General features: G+C 38.1%; 1 protein-coding gene across 4 annotated transcripts in view; it reads left to right on the top strand.

Annotated features, from left to right (window-relative positions):
- Window positions 1–5526: 5526 nt before the first annotated feature.
- The window catches only part of LOC125238612 (sodium/nucleoside cotransporter 2-like), a 62730-nt gene continuing 40749 nt past the window's right edge, over window positions 5527–27507 (top strand). Inside the window, exon 1 of one of the 4 annotated variants that reach the window (XM_048145969.1) lies at window positions 5527–5836. The gene's annotated coding sequence lies outside the window, so the exon portion shown is untranslated. Of the gene's footprint in view, window positions 5837–14563; window positions 14703–22389; window positions 22434–22926; window positions 22944–27507 lie in introns of those variants that run through there. The other 3 variants (XM_048145968.1, XM_048145970.1, XM_048145971.1) reach the window with 3 other exon arrangements.

Here is a 27507-nt window from a genome sequence, read left to right as displayed (position 1 = left end):
CAAGGAAGTTGTTAAAGGTTTTCTTCCAATGCTTCCATTCTGTGGTAGCGGTGCTTTTTGATGGATCCCCTTCAAACCGTTCCGGGCGTAAGTATTTATCCATGCTTAAAAGTCGTTTTGTTTGCTAATTAAATTGAAATAATAAGCAAAACCCATATCATAGGTTTTAATTAGCAAAACATGACGTATGTGAATGACAATTTTAAATAGGCAGTTGACAATAAATAAGGATATAAATAAAGAGGTTTACTACAGTACGGTTTGAATACAAACCATATCTTTCCGCCTTTTGTTATTATAATCTGTGTTGAAGGATATTCGGCCATGCTGCTTTAATGTTGCGCTTAAAATAAACAATTGACGAACAGTTAGTACTTTACATGATTGATAAAGAAGATCTGTAGGGTATAAAAAAGGTCGGGAAGTAGCTACTTTTAGCACCGCTCGCTGGGCTCTTTCTAAGTTTAGTAGAGTAGTTTTAGCTGTGCCACCCCAAGATGAAATGCAATATGTTAGTATCGATTGACACAGGGCAAAGTAAACTTGTTTGATTAAGTTGTGATCACTGATAGAACGAAGTTTCTTGAATACATAAATTAATTTCCTAACTCTATTACACAGTACTTCAATATGATTTTTAAAAGATAGGGTTTCATCAATCATCACTCCTAGATACTTAATTTTATCTGTACAGGCTATCGACGGGCATAAACAATGGTTGTTTGTCGTATCCTCACAAGTATGTGCGTACAGTTTTAGATTATTGGGAATTGGGTAGGATTTCCGCATGGCAAAACTTATAAAATTCGTTTTGTCAGAGTTCAATGTTAGTAGGTGAAGTTTTAGCCAGTTAGTTACAATATTAAATCCGTGCTGGGCATGTTCGTGTACCTCATTTGTTGACTTTGCGGAAAAAAGTAGGGCAGTATCATCTGCGTATGATATAATTTTGCCACAGTCTAAGTTTAGATTGCATAAGTCATTAATATAAACCAAAAATAGGGTAGAGGCCAAAACGCTTCCTTGTGGTAAACCAAAAGCTGTGTTTTTTAAGTCGGAGCTGATCATGTTATCTATTTTTACACATTGGGTTCTTTCGTCTAAGTAGCTCGCGATTAATTTGTTTTGAGTGCCCCTTATACCAAGTAATTCAAGCTTGTGCAGTAAGATTGCAGTAGAAACGGTGTCAAATGCTTTTGCAAGGTCCAAGAAGATACCGATTGTCTTATTACCCTTATCTAGTTCCTGAACTAAGTAGTCCGTTAGTTCGTGTACAGCATCTGCGGTTGATAAATTGGCTCTAAAGCCAAATTGCGTCTTTGCTAATAGAGTCTGCTTCTCTAGGTATTGAACAAGTCTATTATTAATAATTTTTTCCAGAATTTTAGATGTGGCCGGTAAAATGGAGATGGGTCTGTAATTGGTCACTTGAGATTTGCTACCAGATTTATGAACCGGAATTATAATGGACTTTTTTGGACATTTAGGAAAAATTCCTTCAGAGATGCACATTTGAAAAATGAACGCTAATGGGGGGACTAGGATGTGTCTGAAACATTTTAGTATTTTATTCGATATGCCATCCCAACCAACTGCGCTATCGTTTTTCAGGCTCATGATAATCCTTTCAACTTCAGCCTCATCCGTGTTTAACAACACGAAAGAGTTAGAGGATTTATTTGTACTCGAGTGGGAGTGTGTGGTGGACGGAAACGGGCCTTGGACTTTTTCTGCTAGATTTTTTCCTATATTTACGAAGAACTCGTTTGCGTAATTAGCAGCCGAAAACTCTGACGAGCCTGTTTGCAACAAGCATGCCGATGACTCACGTTGTTTTGCTGTATATGTTACGTTTTTAATATATTTCCATACTGTGTTCATAATTGTGTTCTGGGCGAGAGGCTGGCAATCTGTATAAGTAACTCAAATTAATTATGACTTTAATATAAAAATCGCGTAAGGTCAACACGGGTGTGTCATAAGGAGAAGTGAGTCTGTTTCTTTTCTCTTTTTGTGTGTGTTTTTTGTGGTTGTTTAGCGTTTTGTGGTTTGCCTTTCGTTTTGCCATAGGTGTTGGACTTGTGGGTTTTGAAAAATGATCTTTGGTCTGAGTGATTCGCCTCATGCAGTAGTAGTTGCCGTGGTTAGAGTAGTTTTGACTTATGTTTACAAAAGTGTTACAGCACTGTCTGTCCGCCGCTCAGCCTGCGGCCTCGCGTGCTTGGGAGCCTCTAAGACACGCTCCGGGCCTTCGGCCCTTCGCGTAGTTACTGTGGTAGTTGGAGCTTAAACACGACCCAATAGTAAAAGTGTCTTGAGAAGCTCACGACGGGCCTACGGCCTGCGGCCTCCGGACACTTATCAACTTATCATTGGTTTAATAGGCTAAACGTGAAAGGCAGACACACTTATGCTTATGACGCACTTATCCATATTGATCTTACTTACATCGATTTTATTCCCATACGTTTTTGGTTGACTTAATTCACATTAAAGTGAGTCGATCGAATAAGGACCGATCCCCTACACGTACGTACGTACGTACGTGATAGATCTCAGGCAGTTGCTGTCAAAGGTTATACGTCTACTTTTGTACCTGTTTCGTCTGGCGTTCCTCAGGGTTCCCATCTCGGACTCTTATTATTTAATATATTTATCAAAGATATAATTGAATGTTTTCATTACTCTACCGTTTTGCTTTACGCAGACGATATAATAAAGGCGCCATCTTTGACATTTGCCATTAACACCCTTCCTGCATCCGATATCGGATCGGATATTGTGAAAACGCTCTAAGAGTTTAATAGCTTTACTTGTATTAAGCTATTGATATTATCCAAATACTGGCCTCATTCGGTAAAAAGACCTCGTTTAAAGGCCATGGACATAAAACTGTTATCATAAATATTAAAACATTAATTTTAAGGTCAGTTACTTCAATTCAATTCGCTTAAAACAATGTTAGTATTCTTTTAGAAGTTCTCACGTCGCGTCGCGATTCTAACAGTCTCAGTCAAATACAGTATGTAAACTAACGAAAACCATTTACTGTAACCCGTAAATGTCCAGGTGATACTGAGAAACTTTTACTATGGGATCAACACCCAAAACGCGAAATAAAAATTTACTCTCCCAGAGGAAATACTTACTATAAAATAAAACTACCTATGAAACTGTCAGAAGATATTTTCGTGATTTCGGGGTTGATCCCATAGTAAAAGTTTCTCAGTATCACCTGGACATTTACGGGTTACAGTAAATGGTTTTCGTTAGTTTACATACTGTATTAAGTAAGTAAGTATTAATATTTCTGGATACGATAGAATCGGATATGTCATTTTCAAAAAATGTCGCTTCTTCAAACGAATAACGTATGCGAAAAGGGTTTCCTTCGTATTTTTCCGGAAACGTTCGTATTTCTCGTGCTAGTCCAGTCAATGTCAGTACATCTTGTACTGAGACTGACTGAAATAGCATGACACGTTCGTACGTTTCCGTAACAATACGAAGGCAAATCTTTTCGCACCACATCTGTAAATTTTAGTTGGTTGTGTAGCTCTAAAAATGGCGCATTACTTGAACAAGTGATTTCCTTTGGGAGGATTGATCCTTACGGGGGTCCCTCAAAATACATCAAACTTCTTGAGACATCTTAGGAACACAAAGATTAACTATGCCAAAGGAAATATTTTTTGAACTTACTTAAGGCTGGGCTCCAGTCTTAAATGAAATAATTTCTTCTTGCTCTTTGTTTTATTACAATACCAATCTCACGCTGAACAATTTGGGTTACAATGACAGCCGATGTTAACAATAATACCAAAATTCCTAAAATTATTACAGCTTGGTTGTATACGGTTGCTTTTTCTACACAAATAACTATTTTAACAGACTGACATATGGAATGCCAATCGCATTTAGAGCTAATATTTGACGTGTCTTAAAGTTTGAATATGACCGTAACTCGTAAGTCAATCAACAACTAATTTATTTATCGTATAGCAATTAAAACTACATTAAGGTACAGCGGGGCAACTCTCGACTGGGGGCCAAATGTAACTGGTCCATTTTTTCCATGTTTTACCTACAATGTTTGCATTATAAGAGTGTCCACCAGTTATATTATGGTAGGCGTGTTCAGTGGATACATGTAGAATTCAACGTCATAGTGGAAAAAATGAATTAGTTACAATTGACGCCCAGTCGAGATTTTCCCCGCTGTACCTCACAGTAATATACAACATAGTAAACATTAGTTTCGCTGAGATTGCTCGGAAAAACCGCAGGCGTTTCATTTATTTTAGTGCAAAACCTCTCCAATGTAAAAGTTACAGGACATTCTAAAATTTTCCAACAGTGTCTAGAAATTCTCATAAGATGACGATCGCTTCATTTGGTGTTTGAGTTACACCATAGATTAAATAAGTTTTTTGTAAAAAAATCATTTTCGCACAAGCTTTCATCGCCGACTGTACCTTTCTTTCAACAGTCATCTACTGCTCTCCGAGACGTTTCTAAAAACCCCTTACTCGATGGGGATACGACGTTTCATGACAAAGTTCCTTATGACCATCTTTCTGCTCCATTATCAGATCAGCTCCATGATACCGTAATATTGCATTGTCACGTGATTTACATATGTGTGCAGAAAATTCCTAAAATTATTAATAATTAATGTCAGCTCAATCGGAAACCGGGAAGTGGGTCAAATTTAGCTTCTACGTTTTGACGCACACTAACATACTAATAAGGTAAGGTGAATAAAAGCTTGTACTTAATATAAGAAGATCATACCATCCCATACATTAAAATACGACCGCCTAAGAACGCGCATACACTACACCACACATAGATGGCGCCACAAAAAAATGTCTTGTAGCTTTCGATTTTACTTGTAGTATTCGATGGCAACAAGGCATTTTTTTGAGGCGCCATTTATGTGTGGTGTACTATGCGCGTTCTTAGGCGGTCGTATTTTAATGTATGGGATGGTATGATCTTAATATATTTAATCTATGGTTACACTCTGGTTTTTGTTATGAATTCAGCGTGCGTAGCCGAATACACAAATGCTCACGAAATGCTCATGAAACAAAACGCTCGTAGATATCTATCTCTATCGCTCTTGCGTATGTGCGCGACAGAGCCAGACTAACGTTTCGCGGCGTTTCGTTTTCGTTTCACGTCGCAGAAATGCTGTGTAAAGGCGATCAAAAATATGAAAGAGGAGCGTCCTAGCACACATTTTAAGCTCGTGTATGTGAACGCGTACGATGCTTGTATGAGTGAGATATGACAGGTCGACTGTTCGCGTTGTTGACAGGCGGTAACTGTGAGGTAACCGAGAGGGTGTGGGCGGCACTTTCAGGGGGGAGCAGGAGTGGCGATACTGTACCATAGTACTCTTTATTATACTGTGGTAAAGTATTGTAACTTACGACCTTCCAAGGAAACATATTTGTTTTCCTTTGAAATACACATATGTTGTTTATATAGCTGTTAAAGTACGTTGAGAGGGTAGTTGGAATTCGAGCTGACACCACGCGAAAATAATAGCTCCGCATAGATTAAATCGAAATAGTTAAAATAAGCCCCCGGGAGTCCGGAAGTTGGCATATTATTTAGTTGAAGGTGCATGTGAATCGATAGTGACGATATTTATATAATTAAAGTGATGTTTGAAGTGGAAAGACAGTGATACGTATGTGATTTAAGTTGAGTCATTTGTCAATGACGGCATCTCTGTCGCACGCGTGGACTCGCATATAGGACTCACCGCTCGCACGCGCTAACAGCGGCGCCTACCCAACGCAATAACAAACCGACTTCACAGCAGGTATACCTAGATATTAAGAACAGAAACACAATAAAACATTTAAGATGAAGTGCTTAGGATGCAATTTAGACATAAATGTCCGCTTAGAGCTATTGAAATGCGTCACCTGCCACGCAGCGTATCACTACTCGTGTACTAGCATGACTTCAGCCTATTATAGGGAACACGGGAAGGATCTAAGGGTAATTCTCAAAATAGTGGCATCGTACCCTGCCATCACGTTTTTGAATAGAAAGTATGCGAAATATACAATTTCCACATATAATTAAAATTTTTATAAGTAGGCATTAACGTGACACATCGAGGCCAACACATATTTTTTCTATAAATATAATACTTTTGTAAAAAAAAAAATAAAGAAGACCGTTTTCTACTGTACCCTGCCTTGTCACAACGCGACACTGCTCAAGTTTTCGCTCTATAGATTATTAAATTGCAGTTTTATGATAATAAAATATCGTTTCTTGTAGAGAATAGACTACTATATTCTTAAATATACGTTGCACGGGATGTTTCGATTACTTTTGAACACTAATTTTCACCTTCAAAGTTTGTCCAGCGATATTTTCTCCATATCCTGTGCGTCCGCGGTATTGCACCTCACTCACACACAGAAAGTCTTATTGAGGCCCTAATATACGTAAAATACGTAGCCAGTATGGTTCTAGCCGCCGGTGTAAAGGTTTGTGTGTGAGGTGCTGCGGTCTTGTGGTTAGAAGTTTTCAAAGTGTGACGTTCGGAGTTTGTAACAGGTATGTCCACTTTATTCTGGCATGATTATTTTAAAATATTAATACGGCAGTTTTTTTACCAATAACATTTTAATGTTGTATTGAAGTATAACTATGTATATTAAAATTATGACAGTTGTATTATCAACAGTTTCGGAGATAATATCTAGTTAATCGGATTTTCACTACACCCTGTGTAACTTTATCCTGCCATCACTCTGCAGGGTAAAGTGACTGTTGACAGGATAAAGAAATACAAGTAAAAAAAAGCTATTGACATGGTTTTTACTAACTTGCAATGTATGTATGTATGTATGTTTGTATGTATGTTGAGGTCAAATCTTGCAACCCAATTTGAAGCAGAAATATTCAACCGACTGAGCTGAAATTTTTAATACACGCTGCGGATGACGTTCGCATATAAGCGCCAATATGGGGCATTGGGTCCTTCGATATTGGGCAATAGTCTGCTCAGCGCCGAAGCAGTCCCGACGAGGCTAGGAACCAATTTGATAAAATGTTCCTCGGAGTACCAATTTTGGTTTGAATTTAAGCCCAAGTACTTAATTTGGGGCGTAAGAGGGATCGCCTCACCGCCAACAGGCAAGGCAACATCCCTATCGCTCTTGCATATAGGCATTACAGAACCAGATTGCATTTCGATCGGCGTATAGCGTCAACGATTATCATTTTGGCTAGGTCGGCAGCAATCACTTTCTTCGGGCAGAAGCCAACATTTCCTTCGAAAACCACGTCATCGGTCGTGGCAAGTAACACCGCAAGCCCAAACAAATTAATGCGCCTAACTGTGAGCTCAGTTGCCACTGTGGCTCTCCTTATTATCCTGGTACTTTCTTCCCCTCACGGCTACTATTGTGTCATCGGCATAACAAATGGTGATCATGCGGAGAAGTTGGACTACTCTGATAGCTAAGTCAAAGCCAATGCTCCAGAGCAGGTGCCCAGTACCAACCCCTGTGGAAAACTGTGGGTAGGTTATGATTATTATGAATATGCATGTGGGTAAGAAGAAGAATAAATAAGTCAGTCTTGATTTGAGCACGTAGTCTCATTGACCTGTCCCTATACGTTTATATGGCGCAGCCGGTAGGAACACCACACTCCATTCGTCTTTCTAGGCATCTTCCTCCTGATTCATTGAGCAGTGCTCTATCTGCAAGGCAATGCCCTATGGTGAATGATGATCTTCAGATAGAAAGGCGCATCGTGGAAGCAATGCGCCTATTTTATTACCACATAAGGAAGAAAGCCGAAGTAATTGGCAATGTCAAGAGATACTGCGATAGCTCCCTGCCTTTTCTCTGCTACCAGACCGCTGTATTTATGCAGCGCATCAATTGCGTCTATCGCTCCTCCCAGAACCCGATCTCTGATGTTTGGGCACGTGTCTTTCAAAATGCGTGCACAGCAGTAGATGAGACTTACGATGATGCGCTCAACATCGTGCCAGTTTCATCTAGGAGGGCAATGGGACGGTATCCTAAGGGACAGTCAGCTGGACTACCCTTTTTTCGAAATGCACAGTCTGCCCACCTTCCAACGAGAATTTATACCCTCTCGGAGGCAGTCGTCAATGTGGCCACGTAATCTACTTCCAAGATGTTTAAAGAGCCAAGGCACACCGTCCGGCCCTAGAGTGGCCCTCATTTTAAATACTGACCTCATTATCTCGACATATGTTACCAAGGAGACATCAAGGAGACGAACCAACTCTTCCACTGGGGCAGCCATTGCAGGCATTACATGCACAAGTACAACTCACATTGTGAATCATGATATGTGCTTTGTTGTTTTACAAGACTGTGATTGTAGGTACTTATTTATTTATTCTTTATTGCACATAAAAAAAGTACAAAATGGTGTACATAATGCCTTAAGGCATTCTCTACCAGTCAAACACTGCAGGCATCGTGACTGAAAATAATAATCAGATATCACTTACTGTACTTCAACTGTTTTGAATAAAAAATAATGGATATTGTTTAAAAAAATACTTTTTTTTGCTTTTGTTTCTACTTAAAGAAAAAACATTGAATCCTAACGAAATCATAATAGTCGATATACGTTGAATTATTAGTGGTAAACTTGTTTTTTTATTCAAACTCTCTTTATCCTGCCACGTTTTCCCTGCTACCCTGTCTATTCACTTTCTCCTGTATGTCTAAAATTTCAACTCGCTATAAGTTCTACGTTTTTACGACTATTTCGTTCCCTCCTGCAAATTCCGTATCATTGATGCACTCAAAAACATATTTAAATCCAAAAAGGTACAAAAAACCATTTTCATTTTTTTTCATTCACTTTACCCTGACGGTGCCACTTTTTTGAGAACGAACCCTAAAATTATATTGGACCTGCCAAAATTGCAATAACGTCACACGTAGGAAAAGAGATGATAACACCCCAGTACGAAATCGATACTTACCCCCAGCACCAGCGTCGGCCCCCGGCCTCGACGACACCACCATGTCAGTCGACGATCTGCTAAACTTAGAGGAAGACACTCACACCCAAACATATAATAACACCGAAACAAGCATCACATCACACAACTTATCTACAAACATCGCACCCTCAACAATAAACGACCAGCCGCTCACACTAGACCAACTAAGCGCCCTATTGGATAAAAAATTGGATCGATATAAAACAATCATGTTAGCTGAGATGAGAACTACTATACTAAAAGAAATAAATACAAGTATACACCAAATAAAACAAGATATAACTAAAGAAATCAGCACATTATCAACGCAACACGAAATTCAAAAGAATGAATTACTGAAAACTAAGACAAAAATCGAACAATTAGAGAACGAAACCCAAAAATTAAAAACGGAACTACAACAGCTAAAATATCAAATAGGGACGGAAACAAACTCCACTAAAAATATCGAACAAAACAAAACAATAATTGTGTATGGCTTGGACGAGTACGAATTGGAAACGGAATCAGATTTATGTCATCGTGTTGATAACATGTTTTCAGATATTATGAATATAAATATTAACGGATTTATAGAACAGGCCACTCGAATAGGCAAAAGAGGGCACCGTCGTCGCCCTGTACGATTAGATCTCTTAAGTAGACGTATGACTAACTACGCACTTCAAAACGCACACTATTTTAAAAACACAGGCTACGCAATTTCACCTCTCTTAGATAAGAAAGCATTAGAAGAAAGAACGCTACTTAGAGAAAATATGAAAAAAGCACGTCATGAGGGAAAATATGCTATCATCAGGAACAACAGGCTCTTTATAAATGGTATAGAATACGTCCATGACAAAAATAGGTCACAAGAAATGCAAGCACAGCAACTAGACACAAAACAAGACGCGCAAATCATGCCTAATTGCAAACAACAACAATCAACTCCGGCCCGCCCCAATACGACGGACGAATACTCACACATAAGTACACAATCAGACGGCACCAACAACAAAAATAATTCCTTTCGTGAATGAATTTACTATCTTAGTTCAAAATGCCCAAAGCCTAAAAAATAAAACCGACATCATGGAGACCCTTCTGCTAGACAAAAATATTTCGTTAGCATGTGTAACTGAAACCTGGATATCTGAAAACCAAAAGGAATTAGTTACCATTAACAACTACGATTTCGCAGCTTCATATAATAGGAGTCAACATCAAGGAGGAGGTGTGGCAATTCTGTTGCAACAAAACATCGAATTTACTGAAAGAAAAGACTTAGCTAAATTATCGAAAGAGTGCATTTTTGAGTGTTGTGCCATAGAAATACCCAAGGAAAATATACTTATAGTTAACATTTACAGACCAGATCGAGAAATTGAAACCTTTTTTAATTGTTTGAATATATTACTTTGTAAGATACAAAACCTAGAGAAAAATAGACACATCTTTATAGTTGGCGACTTTAATATAAATTTGTTGGGTAATTCACCTACAAAAACCAGATTAATAGAAACCATGTTATGCTATAATTTTCAACAAATTGTAAAACAACCCACAAGGGTGAAAAATAGCTCATCTACATGTATTGATTTAATATTTACTAATCAAACCAATTGTAAGGTTGAGGTAGAAGATAACGGCATATCGGACCACAAAAGCGTTTTAATGACACTCCAAAGACAAGATACACACAATACTCAAAAGCAGTGGTACGCACACAGTAGAATATTTAGTGAAAAAAACATGGTACTATTCAAACAAAAACTCGCTGAAATAAATTGGAATGACATACTATTAACAAAAAACAACTTAAATCAAAATTTCCAAGCATTTCATGACACATTACAAAATATTTTAAATACATATTTACCAAAGAGACGTATTAAATTAGTATCTCCCACCCATAATAAAACATGGCTAACAAAAGGTATAAAACTCGCTTGCCGCCATAAAAGACAGCTAAAAAGCTTCGTCAATACCACAAATAGCATAATCATACACGACCACTATAAAAAATACGAGAAAATCCTCAAGAAATGCATACAAAAATCGAAGAAAATCAATCACATTAATCAAATTAAGAGATCAAATAATAAAGTAAAAACAATGTGGACACTAATTAATAACATAACCCGGAGAAATAAAAAAATTATCCGTAAAAATATAACTTTAAAAATAGGAGATAATATTTTAGAATCGCCCGCGCGAATAACAAACATGTTTAATGAGTATTTCGCATCGGTAGGCGAATCATCGGCTCCCGCGCCGAGCTCCCCGCCACCACCGCCCTGCGCACGCGCGCCCGCGGGAGAGATAACACCACGAGTCGGTCGACCTGTTATCTATCCTACTACGAATTCCATTTATATTACTCCAGTCAAAGAGGACGAAATACGGAAATTGATACGTCAATTAAAAAATAAAAAAAGCTATGGCTTTGACGAGCTTCCAGCTGCTTTAATTAAGAAATGTGATGTTGAACTAGCGACCCCACTAACTCTATTAATAAACCAGTCTTTTGACGAAGGTACTTTCCCAGAACTATTAAAAACATCTAAAATTAAACCAATTTTAAAACCAGGCGGTACTGCACATAGCCCAAACCAATATCGACCGATTGCCCTTCTACCATCCGTGTCAAAAATCTTTGAAAAATCTATGGCAAATCGTTTGTATAGCTTTCTCGAAAAATATAATATTTTAGACCCTAATCAACACGGATTTCGAAAACGCCATTCAACAACCCTAGCTGTTTACCATTATATAACACATATCCTGGAATACTTAAACATAAAACAATATAGCATAGGCCTTCTCTTAGATATGACCAAGGCATACGACAAAGTATCACACGAGATCCTACTGACTAAACTATACGGCGTAGGAGTACGCGGCATGGCCTACAAATGGTTCCAGTCATACTTACAAAATCGGAAACAATACGTCCAAATAGATTATTACGACCACCAGAACCGAGAGATGATCAGCGTAAACTCTGAACTGCGTCAAACAACTTGCTCCTTACCTCAAGGTAGTATCTTAGCTTGTACCCTATTTTTGGTGTATATCAACGATTTGCCAAAAATCATAGATGTAAATACAAAATGTGTTATGTTCGCAGACGACGTCTCTTTGCTGTTTAGTGCCACAGACAATACCGAAGCAAATCAGAAACTCTTGAATCTTTTAAACACTGTTAAAAATTGGCTTGCCGAGCATAATTTAGATATAAACCTACAGAAAACAAAAATTATCCAATTTAAACCTACGCAGAAAAAATCCTTGGAACTAAAGCTTGAAATAAGTAAAAATATTATAGAAGAAGTAAATGATTTTAAGTTATTGGGAATAACAATAGACTCAGGGTTAAACTGGAAGGCTCACATCGAAAGTCTTAAAACAAGAATAGTCAAGTTTATCTACGCCCTTGGTATATTAAAAGCGAACACTGATCTTGAGTCGGCTTTATCCGTGTATTTTGCTTATATCTATTCTGCTCTCCGATATGGCGTACTTCTCTGGGGAGATAGCACAAACGCCGAAGAAATATTTATCCTACAAAAAAAGTGCATTCGAATCCTGGCGAACATACGCGTCCCTAACAGTTGCCAACCGCATTTTATACAGCAGGAACTGTTGACGCTAGCCTCAATATATATAATGGAGGCTGCACAATTTGTAAGGCAACATACAGAATTATTTCCATTAAAAGAAGATACTTGTAAAACCAGAAGTCAATATAGGAATAAGCTGTTAATACCTAAATCCAACTTAGCTATGTATAAAAAACCGGCCAAGAGCGTGTCGGGCCACGCTCAGTGTAGGGTTCCGTAGTTTTCCGTATTTTTCTCAAAAACTACTAAACCTATCAAGTTCAAAATAATTTTCCTAGAAAGTCCTTGTAAAGTTCTACATTTGTGATTTTTTTCATATTTTTTAAACATATGGTTCAAAAGTTAGAGGGGGGGGGACGCACTTTTTTTTCCTTTAGGAGCGATTATTTCCGAAAATATTAATAATATCAAAAAACGATATTAGGAAACCCTTATTCATTTTTAAATACCTATCCAACGATATATCACACGTTGGGGTTAGAATGAAAAAAATAATCAGCCCCCACTTTATATGTAGGGGGGGTACCCTAATAAAACATTTTTTTCCATTTTTTATTTTTGCACTTTTTTGGCGTGATTGATATACATATTGGTACCAAATTTCAGCTTTCTAGTGCTAACGGTTACTGAGATTATCCGCGGACGGACGGACGGACGGACGGACGGACGGACGGACGGACGGACGGACGGACGGACGGACGGACAGACAGACATGGCGAAACTATAAGGGTTCCTAGTTGACTACGGAACCCTAAAAAGGACCACACTATAAATGTATTCAAATCTTTAACAAACTCCCCAATACTATTAAATTCGAACCCACTGATAAATTGTTCAACTCTAAACTGAAATGCCTACTATTAGAAAAATGCTATTACACAGTCGAATCATTCCTTAAAGATAATACACTAGTTTAATGTGACATCGAATTGGTTTAGGACTTTTAACTCATAATCTTTTATATTTCTACAATCATACTATTATAAAATGACATTTATTAAATTAAATTAATATCTATATTAATAACTTGACCAATTAATTAATACAGCGATTTTCTAAAACAACATACTGTTAAAATTCCTAAATTAATCATTGATGTAATGTATAACCTAAATTAAGTTATATATTGTGTGCCCTTACAGGGTGTCATGAACTGGAATCAAATGTAAACTAACACCTTATTATGTACATGACAATGCAATATTAAATAAATGACTAAATGACTAAATGACTTGATCGCTTGTTGTCTAATAGCATATGAAATAAAAAAATACTCGTTATGATTACACCTTCAAATAACATTGACTGACTTGTACTTGCCGCATGCTGCCAATATATGCCAAGTGTGATGAAATAGTAGGTACATTACGATACAAGTGCGGAAACGAAGTTCGGAACGAGTGGCGATAAATTAAAACACGACCGAAGGGAGTGTTGTAAATCGTCATGACTTACGAATTTTATTCATTTATTTCGTTGTATTCACGTGTATCGTACGACGTTTACAGATGGCCCTCTGAAGTTTCGACCTGACTAGAAATGTATTACTTTGCGCACTGATCCGGGCAAACAGCAGAATCATGCACTGAAAAATGTTCTATCTTATCTTAGTACCTGCGTACAATCGCATGCTTTTTGAGCAAGTGTGATGAAAACCAATTTTAAAAATAAGAGCATTTATTTACAAGGATATGTTTCCAGTAATTTACAGATTATAAAAACTAAGACTAAACACAAAACTTAATAGCTAGCTTACATTTAAAACAAGCCCTTGAGGCAGTGTACCAAGGATGCTAGCGACATTTCCCCGCTGTATTGCAAATATTGCAATGCTGACAGGTTGTGCGAGGAAATTTTAGGTCATCGCGCCATGTTAACAATTAACTACATATCCTTCAAACCTTACGTTTAGTTCCTCGCGATATACTGACTCGTGCGGTCGTCGTTCGCGCCAAAATATATTAAAAAAAAGTGTTACGTTCGGAAACATTCAACGAGTGTTTTTTTTTTTTTTAATTAATATTCAAGGAAAATTACTAAAGTTCGTGAATAGAATTTGATATGTAAGTAGCATTTTCTAAATTAGTATTCCTTGTTACATAAAAGTAGGTAGTTTTTCTTTTTTTTTTGTTTGCGGTCTGGTTTAGTCGGTAGTGACCCTGCGAGCTGAGCCGCGGTCCATTTATTTTTGTGATGAGCACAGATATTTGTGGATGTTTTATACGTTATAAGTATGTTCTATTTAAGTATGTAATCCTATGTGTGTATGTGTGTCCTTTTAATAAGTGGTGCACAATAAAGTATATATTATTATTATTTGTCTTTTCCATATCTCAGGACCATGGGGTCCCGGACTTTTGGGAGGCATGCGTGGGGCCAAAGCCAACATCACAGAGGCCCTTTTAGACATTTTAATCTAAAGGCAAGGGATACACGTGGCGGATACCACCCCCGAGCGCACAATATGATTGATACATGATACAACCGGAGATGGTCCCCACCAGGTGCAAAGACTATTGCAGTGCAGCACTTTTGTGCTGCGATGGGAGCTAAGGTCATGGGTTATTGTTTTGAAAGTTGGATGAACTGGTTAAAGGGCTATGGGAGGAGACTATCTATCGGACACCTGCCGTGACAATTAGTCTCACAATTGTAAAAGGCAGGCGGTGACTCGCCAACTCATTGAGTAGGCCCTGCAAAACGGCCGCGCGCACGGTGCGACAACAGAGCAACACTTGAGAGTGGCTAAAAGGTTGTCGAGAGGTGAGTCTGCGGTAGCTTGGTTCCTGGTGTTCCATTCAGCAGGCCGCCGGCGTTATGACATTTTACACTTCCAACCTGGAGCATAGGTCCCGCTCTTGCGAATCCACTCTGGCCGGCCGGTTAAGGCAAGCGCAGAGGCGAGGGCTAGATGGAAGTGCCCTCTGGAATAGGGGTCCGCGGTGTCGCCACTCACCGTCAGCTCGCCACAAGCTGCCCCCGCGGGCTTATTATTATTATTATTTGTATCTCCGTTTAAATCTCTCGGGTCTTTCGAGCCCGGTCATTTATAAGGCGTGCGTGGGGATATAGATCCAACACGTAGAGGCCATTTGGAGAGCTTTGATGTCATGTAGAACGCCTGCTGGAACCCATTCACGGGTACATGAATAGATACCCGTGAACCGGTTTCAGCAGGCATTGGACTATTGTAGAAAATGGAAAGATGCCTGTTCTATGGTTTAGATTTGGATGGAAATAAGACTGGGCTATTGCTAAGAGTTCGGGACACCTACCATAACATTGTAAATACAGTGTTATCGAGGCAGGCGGTGACTCGCCACTCGGTAGATGGGCACCTGATTTGCCATCATAAAGACGGCCAGGCGCAACACCGGCATGAGTGGCTCAGGGGTGTCGAGAGGTGGTGCTGCGCTTTCTCCGAAGTTACTCGCGGCGTTATGCCCTTTAACACTTCCACCCCTGGAGCGACAGCTCAGACGTTCCTCTCTGGACAGCCAATGAAGGCAAGCCAGAGCTGAGAGTCCTTCGGGTCCCCTTGGGGTTCCACTCCGGCCGGCGAAGACACGCCGGAGACGGAGACCCTGACCGACTCTCGGGAACACTCGGGTCCGTGGGGTCGTCACTCCCCAACAGCTCGCCACAAGCTGCCCTGCGGGCTTATTATTATTATTATTAATATCGTCGCTTAGCACCCATAGTTAGCACCCTTTGCTTAGTTTGGGGCTAAGTTGATCTGTGTAAGGTGTTCCCAATATTTTTTAAGGAGCAAAGTTAAGTATAGTTAGGTACGTAAATAGAACTTGATTTTTTGAAGGTGACATATCTACAAGTTACAAAAATAAGTAAGTGAGAAGCAGTTTTTAAATTAGAACTTATTCCTTTTTAGGGTTGCGTAGTCAACTAGGAACACTCTAAAAAAATTTGGTTGCTCCTATCAATATTTTGATAGTCGTAGTCAAGCATCTTGATTCCATACGAGCCTGATAAGATCTTAGACAAATCGAATAAGGTAATTTTGATTGCTCTTACTTTTGCAACGTAACTGAATCGATTAAGATCTTGTTCAATAATTCCATGAAAAATAATTATGTTAACTAAATTACCTTAGTAAGTTCAACTAAGGATTGAATCAACCTATGTTACATAGTTATGCCTAACAAGTTCATAATTGATTCAAGGTGTACAATGGTTAGGAATAACAAAACACCTAAGTTATTAGTTCAATCATACATTCCCTTGTTGTTTTTAGTAATCAGCTTTATTTAAATTATATAAGATCGTAATTGTAGTAATTAACTTAACGTCAACTAAGAGAAAACTGCTCTTAGTTGGTCTTCATTTTTTAGAGTGAACCCTTATAGTTTCGCCATGTCTGTCTGTCCGTCCGTCCGTTTTTATTTTTGCACATTGTTGGCGTGATTGATATACATATTGGTACCAAATTTCAGCTTTCTAGTGCTAACGGTTACTGAGATTATCCGCGGACGGACGGACGGACAGACAGACAGACATGGCGAAACTATAAGGGTTCCTAGTTGACTACGGAACCCTAAAAAATGGAAAAAAATGTTTTATTAGGGTACCCCCCCCCCCTCATGGGGACTTATATTTTTTCTCATTCCAACCCCAACGTGTGATATATTGTTGTATAGGTAATGAATATTAATATTTTCGGAAATAATCGTTCCTAAAGGAAAAAAAAGTGCTTTCCCCCCCCTCTAACTTTTGAACCATATTTTTAAAAAATATGAAAAAATCACAAAAGACTTTCTAGGAAAATTGTTTTGAACTTGATAGGTTCAGCAGTTTTTGAGAAAAATTCGGAAAACGTAGTACGAGTACTTACCACATTTTTGAGTCGATTTTTTCGATACTCATTTTTGCACTTGACTGTATGTATATGTGTCTATGTATTTGTGATGGAACGCTTATATATAGGTACGAGTATGACAAACGGAAGACGAGGAAGACCTACTTTTACTTTTCATTCGCCATCCTTACATGTCCTTGTCACTTTTGCATACAAATCACGATTTATCTCTGATACGAACTAAATTCTGTCTTCTTACGTAAGGTTTTGAGTTGGTAATCGTATAGATGGGGTTATGATAACATTCGCACAGATTTTGTTAGATAATCTTCGATATAGACTTGTGTCAGATTTTACTTTGATATTTATATGTAACACATATTAAGCCAATTATTAGGTAACATTATTTTTCGTCTATAATATGTAGAAAAAGCGGACCCCAGGCTCCCAAGATCCGTGGCATTTTTTTTATACCACGTCGGTTGCGAACAGGTGTACGGTCCGCCTGATAGAAAGCGGTCACAGTAACCTATGGACGTCTGCAACTCAAGGGGTGTCACATGCGTGTTGCCGACCCATTAGAAACTTGTACACTCCTTTTTTGAAGAACCCCATACTGTAGTTCATCGGGAATACCTCGGCAGGGAGCTCATTCCACAGCCGGAACGTATATTTGGAGAAAATATGATTTTAAGCCTAAAAGCCCCTTTGAGGTGTCGTAGAAGGCGACTATGGGATATGGGTTAAATTGTGGTGTAGGCGAGAGGCTGGCAACCTGTCACTGCAATGCCACAGTTTCGTTTTCTTTTAACCCCTTATTTGCCAAGAGTGGCCCTGAAGCTTTAGTAGTTTCATGTGCTCTGCCTACCCCTTTATGGGATACAGGCGTGATTGTATGTAAGCCTAAAAGGCTCGTGTACATTTCAGGGGTACGCATTTTTGTATGGGCATTGTCAGTCCAGTATTAAATCAGTCTTGGTGCTGGATAAAAAATTAAAACCGGCCAAGAGCGTGTCGGGCCACGCTCAGTGTAGGGTTCCGTAGTTTTCCGTATTTTTCTCAAAAACTACTGAACCTATCAAGTTCAAAATAATTTTCCTAGAAAGTCTTTATAAAGTTCTACTTTTGTGATTTTTTTCATATTTTTTAAACATATGGTTCAAAAGTTAGAGGGGGGGGACGCACTTTTTTTTCCTTTAGGAGTGATTATTTCCAAAAATATTAATATTATCAAAAAACGATCTTAGTAAACCCTTATTCATTTTTAAATACCTATCCAACAATATATCACACGTTGGGGTTGGAATGAAAAAAAATATCAGCCCCCACTTTACATGTAGGGGGAGGTACCCTAATAAAACATTTTTTTCCATTTTTTATTTTTGCACTTTGTTGGCGTGATTGATATACATATTGGTACCAAATTTCAGCTTTCTAGTGCTAACGGTTACTGAGATTATCCGCGGACGGACGGACGGACAGACAGACATGGCGAAACTATAAGGGTTCCTAGTTGACTACGGAACCCTAAAAATGCTCCCACCGGGAGTGTTTTAAATTTTCACTCGTCCCGAATCCCTTCTTTCCCGCACTTGTGTCGTAATGTACTAATACTTGTCAAGGATCTGTAGCCCTAATTTTAATGATTTAGTGCACATAGATATAACCAATAATAAATCTTATCATTCATGTGTTTTTAGGTACTTTATGATAACATTATAATATATTCAAATTCATTATCGTGCATATGTACTGATACCTGTAATTTAGTTGATAAAGTGTTTTAAAGACAGGTACTACTAATATCAGCAAATTATTAGATAAAATATTTTTCATATTTTTCGTCTATAATATGTACAAACCAATTTTCTTATTTACTTGCCAAGGTATGTATAGGTACTATTTAGTATTTGTGTGTGTATACTGGGAAGCGATAACTTCGTTTAGCACAGCGGCCTGAAATTGGACGATTTTCTGCCCGATGACAGAAAAATATACTTTTATATATTTAACCTACGGTTGTAATGAATATAGTAACTGATGAAAACATACAGTTATCAAGGAGGCCTTGGCCGTCACCACACAATAGACAAAATGCTTCTGTGTGAATCGTGTGATTACGCATAGTGAGGTACGAGGGTCATGCCAAAAGAAATTAGATACTCAAAATTTACATACTTTATTCTTTATTACAGCTATCTATTTTTTCGAAGTATTCACCGTGAACACGTATACACGTTTTCATCCGTCTAAACCACTTAGAAAATACCGATGACCACTCTTCTTTAGACACCTCAGAAATTTCGTAATTATACGCAGCCAACGCATCTTCCTTGTTCTCAAATCGCCTTCCTTTTAATTTTTCTTTAATTTTAGGAAAAAGATAAAAATCACAGGGGGCTAGGTCAGGGGAATATGGGGGGTGGGGCAGAATAGTCACGTTTTTTGAGCTGAAATAGTCAAGTGTTCTAGCGGAAGTGTGCGGGGCAGCGTTGTCGTGGTGCCAGAGCAGGTGCCGGGTTCCTGACTTCGGCCGCTTGACACACCAAGCTGACAGTACTCTTGGGGCACAAACTGTCACATACCATTCTGAATTAACTGTCTTTTGATCTTCTAGCACTATTGTAGCAATATGTCCCGTCTTGCAGAAAAATGAGGCAACCATTTGTTTTTGTGTGCTTCGGGTTCGGTGACATTTTGTTGATGGCGTCGGCTCATCTTCAAAACACCATACTGTGGACTGTCGCTTTGTTTCGGGATCGTAGTTATATAGCCATGTTTCGTCACCTGTAAGTATATCATATACGTTTTTGTTCTCGCCTGCGTCGAATTTATCTATCATAAATTTGCACCAATCCACGCGACGGTCTTTCTGTAAATCGGTGAGCTTGTGCGGCACCCATCTTGAACAACGCTTATGAAGAGACAGTTAACTATGAATTATAGTTTGCAATGCTGCTGATCCAATGCCCAGTTCACGCTCGAGCTCTACATATGTAATTCGTCGGTTCGCACGAATATTTTTTTCCACAGTCTTTACATTTTCTTCAGTGACTGCGGTTGGCGGCCATCCGGTCTTCGCCTCATCTTCAAAGCTCTCCCGTCCTCTTTTAAATTCAGCAAACCAATTGAAAACAGTTGCACGTGAACACGCAGACTCTCCAAAAGTCGAGACGTCCTAAAAGTTCAAAACACTCTTGAGGTGTTAAACCTTTTTTAAAGTCATAATATATCATAACACGAAAATCACGTCGAGTAAGCTCCATTGTTGCGGAAAATTCCCGCCAAAATTATTTAGAAAAGAAATAATTAAAAAAGGAATCCCAAGAATTTCCAAGTGTTCCATTTTTAAATTTATAAGCAGATAACCTACCTTTACATTGGTGTACTGGCCACAGTATAAATCAAATGACCATGGAGTATCTAACTTCTTTTGGCATGACCCTCGTACTAAGCGGAGTCATAAAGGTGTACTTTTCACGACCGGTCTGGCTCAGTCGGTGGTCACCCCGCCTGCTAAGCCGCGGTCCTGGGTTCGAATCCTGGTAAGGGCATTTATTTGTGTGATGAGCGCAAATATTTGTTCCTGAGTTATGGATGTTTTCTATACATATAAGTACTGATGTGCCGACGGAAAGTTTCTAAAATTCTGAAATTTTCACATAGGAAAACTTCGGAAACTTTCCATAGTTTGTATGGACAATTGTATGAGTGGAAATTTTCCATATCATTAATTTAAATTCCCTTTAGTTTTCGTGAAAGTTTCGTGAATTTTTCATGGAATTTAAGATTTTTTTTAAAGTTTCCGCAACTCGCACATCAATAATTATTGTTAACAACTTACGCTGTTCTGTTGTTTACCTTTTTGTTCGTGTTGTTTCCTTGTTTTGTATTGTTGTATTTTATCAAGGTGTGCAATAAAGAGTATTGTATTGTATTGTACGCTAATTGGGGGTATAGCCCTTACTATCAGTAAGTCTTTTGGGAAGAAAATACCCAGTGGTTCAACTGGTAAAACTACGCGGTAAGAGTAGAGGGAACAGCCTGTGCTTATAGATGTGTTGCCTGAATAAATGATTTCTATTCTATTCTAAAACCCGTCTTTACGAATAAGTAAATGCCTCAATAATAGCTCTATCTTGGAACCTGCCTAAATTCCGCATATTTAATCTAATTAATCATTTAAAGATAATTATCAGACCTGCCGCCACTTATAACCAATGTGCAGATGACGCAGAGCTTTGCCCCCTAAAGGCACTCTTAGGATAAATTTATAAATTCATTAAAATATTATAGTGATGTACCTAGCTCTGGTGGCCTAGCGGTAAGAGCGTGCGACTTTCGATCCGGAGGTCGCGGGTTCGACCCCGGCTCGTACCAATGAGTTTTTCTGAACTTATGTGCCAAATGTCATTTGATATTTGCCAGTCGCTTTTCGGTGAAGGAAAACATCGTGAGGAAACCGAACTAATTCCAATAAGGTCTAGTTTACCCTTCGGGTTGGAAGGTCAGATGGCAGTCGCTTTGGTAAAACTAGTGCCTGTGCCAAATCTTGGCATTAGTTGTCAAAGCGGACCCCAGGCTCCCATGAGCTGTGGCAAATGCCGGGATAACGCAAGGAGGGTGATGAGTGATGTACCTATTATTCACGCTTTTATTCCCAAAACTCTCAAAAGCGAGGCAAGTCGATTCAGCGAGGAAATATCGCCAGCATCTCTGATACAATGCCTCAAGGGAGTCAAAGGCCTATTTTAGACATAGTCTTTTTAGTAGTTTCTAAATAGTATACTTTCACGTTAAGTAATTATATAAAAAATTTCTTATAAAATAGATATTTTGCAGATTAGAAAACTACTCTTTGGATATTTTTTTTATATTTATCCCATCACTACGCGTAAGCAAATTGCTGGCGTTATCTTATCAAGGTAGGTACAATTAACTCGAACGCAGTAGTAACCGCGGCTTCGCGTCAGAATCACAGGTAATGAAAAACATGTTTTTCATACACTTAAAATTGCAAACGGGTAAAATACGTCTAGGTGTTGTGTTCCTGCCTGTGAGTAAGGCTGCCAGAGCTCAACGAGGGTGCGGTGTGCTGATGACGAAAGGACCTACGGAACTAATTTGTTCCGTCTATTGTCCTTAAGTCGTCGGCAACCCAAACCCTCCTCGGAACTTGTACTACACTCCTTTTTGCAGTGTACTTAACACAGTAAAAGGTAGTGTACAAGTTTTTAATGGGTTGGCAACGCGCATGTGACACTCCTTGAGTTGCAGGCGTCCATAGGTTACGATTACCGCTATCCATCAGGCGGACCGTATGCTTGTTTGCCACCGACGTAGTATAATACAAATGTGTAAAAATGTGAATGTTTAAATCAGCATGAACCTATTTAGATTTAGTTTTCTTTTTGTCTGGAAGCTGAGTAAGTCGGGAGTGTTCTTAGCCATGTTTCATGAAAATCGGTCTACTATGTCGCGGGATATACGAGTAAGTAAATGGTGTAAAATTAGGTGTAAGTGTTTTTTTAGTGACAGTGACAAAAATTCGAATGATATTTTAATACTTAGCTACAAAGATCGTTGTTTACACAAGTGATATTTAAAGTACATGTACATTTTCCTTGAGACACTTTGAGATACCTTGAAAGCAAAATTGCATTTTATCCACAAGGGTGCAAAGTAATTTCATACAAATTGTAACTTGATGTCTTAAGCTGACTTATACATTTTTACCTATAAATGATGATTTTGAATCATAAATCCATACTAATATTATAAATGAGAAAGTGTGTGTGTCTGTTTGTTTGTCCGTCTTTCACGGCAAAACGGAGCGACGAATGACGTGATTTCTTAGGTGGAGATAGTTGAAGGAATGGAGAGTGACATAGGCTACTTTTTGTCCCTTTCTAACGCGAGCGAAGCCGCGGGCAAAAGCTAGTATTGAATAAATTTATGGATTTGATTTGTTTAGATGTTTTATAGTCAGTATTTTGTTCGTGTTGGTATGGTAAAAAATGTTGTGATTCACTCGGTGGCAAAATTTGCTTGAAACCCTCGCATCGCTCAAGAATCCACATTCTGAACCACTCGCTACGCTCGCGATCCAATATTGGAATCTTTCGCTTTCTCTGGTATCAATATTGGCACGTGCGGTTAAGGGCGTTTTCAGAATTTGGGTCCAAGTAGCGTAAGTTGTTGACAAAAATTAACTCTCTGTCAGTTTTCTGACGACAATTAAGCATAAAATCTGTCTAAAAATTTACGTTTTTCTCATTCTGAATGTAGATTATCGCTTAAACTTTATGTAATTAATACAAAAACAATTTTTTTTATGAAATTTCATGCTTAATTATCGTCACAAAACTGACAGTGACTTAATTTTTGTTAACAACTTACGCTAAATGGGGGGTCCCATATTCTGAAAATGCCCTTAAACAACAACTTTGCCGCCTTATAAAACAATAGTTATTTGTTATTACAAGGGGGCAAAGTTGTATTTTAACGCCGAGTGTGGAATTGAAAAACGAGCAAGTGAAAGGATTCTATAGTTGAATCGAGTCGAGAAGTCGAGAATAGAATCCTGAACTTGCGAGTTTTTTAACACACGAGAAGTAAAATACATTTGCACCCGAGTGTAACACAAAACTTTTCCCCTCACTATAGTGAGGAAACTACAACGCAAAAAATGCGTTTATCACTGCTTCCAGTAGGTAGTTCCACAGGTGGTAAATCATCTTTATTACTAGATTAACCTACTTTTATCAATTTTCAAGCAGTTATTTTGACTTTATTCAAGGTCAAATTACTTTACCCACTAGTGGATAAAATGCGTTTTTACCCGCTGGTATTAAAGGACAAAACACGTGTTTCCGAGCTAGTGAGGGGAAAATAACTATTACTTACTAATTTACTCTGCCATGGAAAACACGATGCATCAAATAACATACTTATTTCATTCGTTTTCCTCCATAAGGTGACGGACCCAATCATGGACAGTTTAAGAAAAAAATTCGCCTGTTTTTGATATTTCACTGATAAATGTAAAAATTCTGCGGCTAAGCGTGTTAAATCTTGAATGTCCTATCCTTCTTTTACATTTCAAGCGTATTGCAGAATAGATACTCCTATTGGTTTCTTCATAGTTAACAAATTAAAACTAGGTGTTTTTTCTCCAATTATGGACGGCAGTTCCCCAGTAATGGATCCCCCATTATGGACAGTGAAATAAGTTTAAAATTTTACTTTTAAAGCCAACTGATACGCAATGAGTCAATTTTATACACCATAAATACAATTAGTTTGGGTTATTTTAACATAGGATTGTTTCTTGTAAATTTTGGTTTTGTAAATTGTTCCTTGTCCATCATAGGAGGTACGCAGTTTTTCGGGTCCAGTAATGGACACTCGCAAAATAACGTCATTTCTTTATATCTTTGGAGCAACAAACTAGTATGTTTTATACCTTATCTCATGCTTAATGCAGTAAGTAAAACGCATTCAAGATTACACCGTGCGTTATTTTTTTATTATTTTATACATGAACTCAACTCTCTTAGCAACATTACTAAGAATTCGTCTTGATATTTTTTTCAGTAAACTGGTGAATTTTATCTTTTCGCCAAATCCTTCAGAAATAACCGAATTAATTGAAACTTCAAAAGTACATAGCCGTCAGTTTTTAGAAACTTATTTTAGATACTTATTTTTAAGGATTTGTGTTTTTTTGTCCATAATGGCATCACCGTCCATTATGGGGTATTTTACCTTACATGTGTTTGCTCGCATTGATATAAATATAATATCAATACCTTCACGTGTTTACGTTCTCGTGACTTGCTTTCGTAATATAGCAGGTTGTTTCTCAAACGCGTTTATCCTCAGATATCAACGTTTTTCAAATTTATATCTTGGACAAATAATTGTTAACTTTATATACAGGTTGCCCGGTAATTAATGGACAACCTTTTATCCACCAAGAGGGCACCTTATACTGGTCCAGAAAATCGACTTTAAGGTTTAGTAAAAGTCGCCTGGTTTTCGAGATTTTCACAATTTTTAAAATTTGAATACTACCTAAAATTTTAAAAAGTGTGAAAATCTGGAAAACCAGGCGACTTTTACTGGACTGACTTTTACGGTCTGGACCAGTATAAGGTGCTCTCTTGGTGGATAAAAGGTTGTCCATTAATTACCGGGCACCCGGTATAAAATGAAGTTTTTTTTCGAAAATCTTATTTCACCACGCTAACTGGTAAAGGCTTTCTTGATAGTTCAAAAACGCATGAGAAATTTTCATTGTAGGTATCCACATTTGTCCAAAGTAAATAATATAGGAATTATGGGGATTATTCTGACAGATTTGTCAACTATACGCTTGAATCGGAAGTTGGCCAAAACGCTGAACTGAACAAAATTGACGCTCTCCTTTTCATTTGTCATCTTAACTTTGAGTTGTCTGGGAAAATTAATTGTCTTTTAAATCTGACCGGTCTGGCGCATTCGGTAGTGACCCTGTCTGCTACGCCGTGGTCCCGGGTTCAAATCCCGGTAAGGGCATTTATTTTTTTAAAGCACTAACTTTCCTTAAATTCTCAATGCTGATTTTTATTTTGTGTTAGAGATGTATGGATTTGATAATCATCATTTTGTTTAACTTTCGTGTCTTGAAACCCTCGCTAAGCTTATTGAACCACTCGCTTAATTCGCAGTTTAATATTGCAATATTTAATGTGCTCTGTCTACCCCTTGTGCAGGCGTCAGTGTATGTATGTATGTATGTATGTATAACAGTTGGCCTAGCACATGATGGCCGCGAGAGTATGTCGCCGCGAGATAGATGACACGTCTTTGTCTAATTATATTAATGACATAAGGACGGGTAGTCTATCTCGCGGCGACATACTCTCGCGGACACCATGTGCTAGGCCTGCTGATTTATGGAAACACATTACATAAATGAGGGCGCCACTGGACGAACGACTGAGTCTTAAAAAGCATGTGACATGACCAATGTCCGGTCATAAGTAAATTAAGTAATAGATGTAGTACTGTTTATCTATTTCATTAGATTATAAGATAATAAGACATTCCGAGACCTGCCAAAGAACTTTCGTGTCTTGAAACCCTCGCTAAGCTTATTGAACCACTCGCTTAATTCGCGGTTTAATATTGCAATATTTAATGTGCTCTGTCTACCCCTTGTGCAGGCGTCATTGTATGTATGTATGTATGTATGACTGATTTATGGAAACACATTACATAAATGAGGGCGCCACTGGACGAACGACTGAGTCCTAAAAGGCATGTGGACATTGGTCATAGTAATATATGTATAATTGTATATATGTGATACTTTTATCTATTTCATTAGATTATAAGATAATAAGACATTCCGAAGCCTGCCAAATAATTAAACCTAGATAACAGTTTAGAAAACTGCTCGTAGGCTGTAATAGTAGATTGCAAAGTAGTACTAAGTAATTATATATGGTGCTATTTTATCGTACTAGTGCGCAAAGTAATACTTTATGTGCTTTAATATGTACTGTAAAGAGTTAATTCGCCATTTACTCTTTTTCGGGCTTGTATTGTAATGTACCTTCTTTCAAAGGTTTTTTAGGGTTCCGTAGTCAACTAGGAACCCTTATAGTTTCGCCATGTCTGTCTGTCCGTCCGTCCGTTCGTCCGCGGATAATCTCAGTAACCGTTAGCACTAGAAAGCTGAAATTTGGTATCAATATGTATATCAATCACGCCAACAAAGTGCAAAAATAAAAAATGGAAAAAAATGTTTTATTAGGGTACCCCCCCTACATGTAAAGTGGGGGCTGATATTTTTTTTCATTTCAACCCCAACGTGTGATATATTTTTGGATAGGTATTTAAAAATGAATAAGGGTTTACTAAGATCGTTTTTTGATAATATTGATATTTTCGGAAATAATCGCTCCTAAAGGAAAAAAAAGTGCGTCCCCCCCCTCTAACTTTTGAACCATATGTTTAAAAAATATGAAAAAAATCACAAAAGTAAAACTTTATAAAGACTTTCTAGG

Source organism: Leguminivora glycinivorella, chromosome 24 (assembly GCF_023078275.1).
Source record: "Leguminivora glycinivorella isolate SPB_JAAS2020 chromosome 24, LegGlyc_1.1, whole genome shotgun sequence".
Classification (NCBI taxonomy): domain Eukaryota; kingdom Metazoa; phylum Arthropoda; class Insecta; order Lepidoptera; family Tortricidae; genus Leguminivora; species Leguminivora glycinivorella.
The sequence above is the reverse complement of the archived record's forward strand: the minus strand, read 5'-3'. Positions and strand labels throughout refer to the sequence as shown.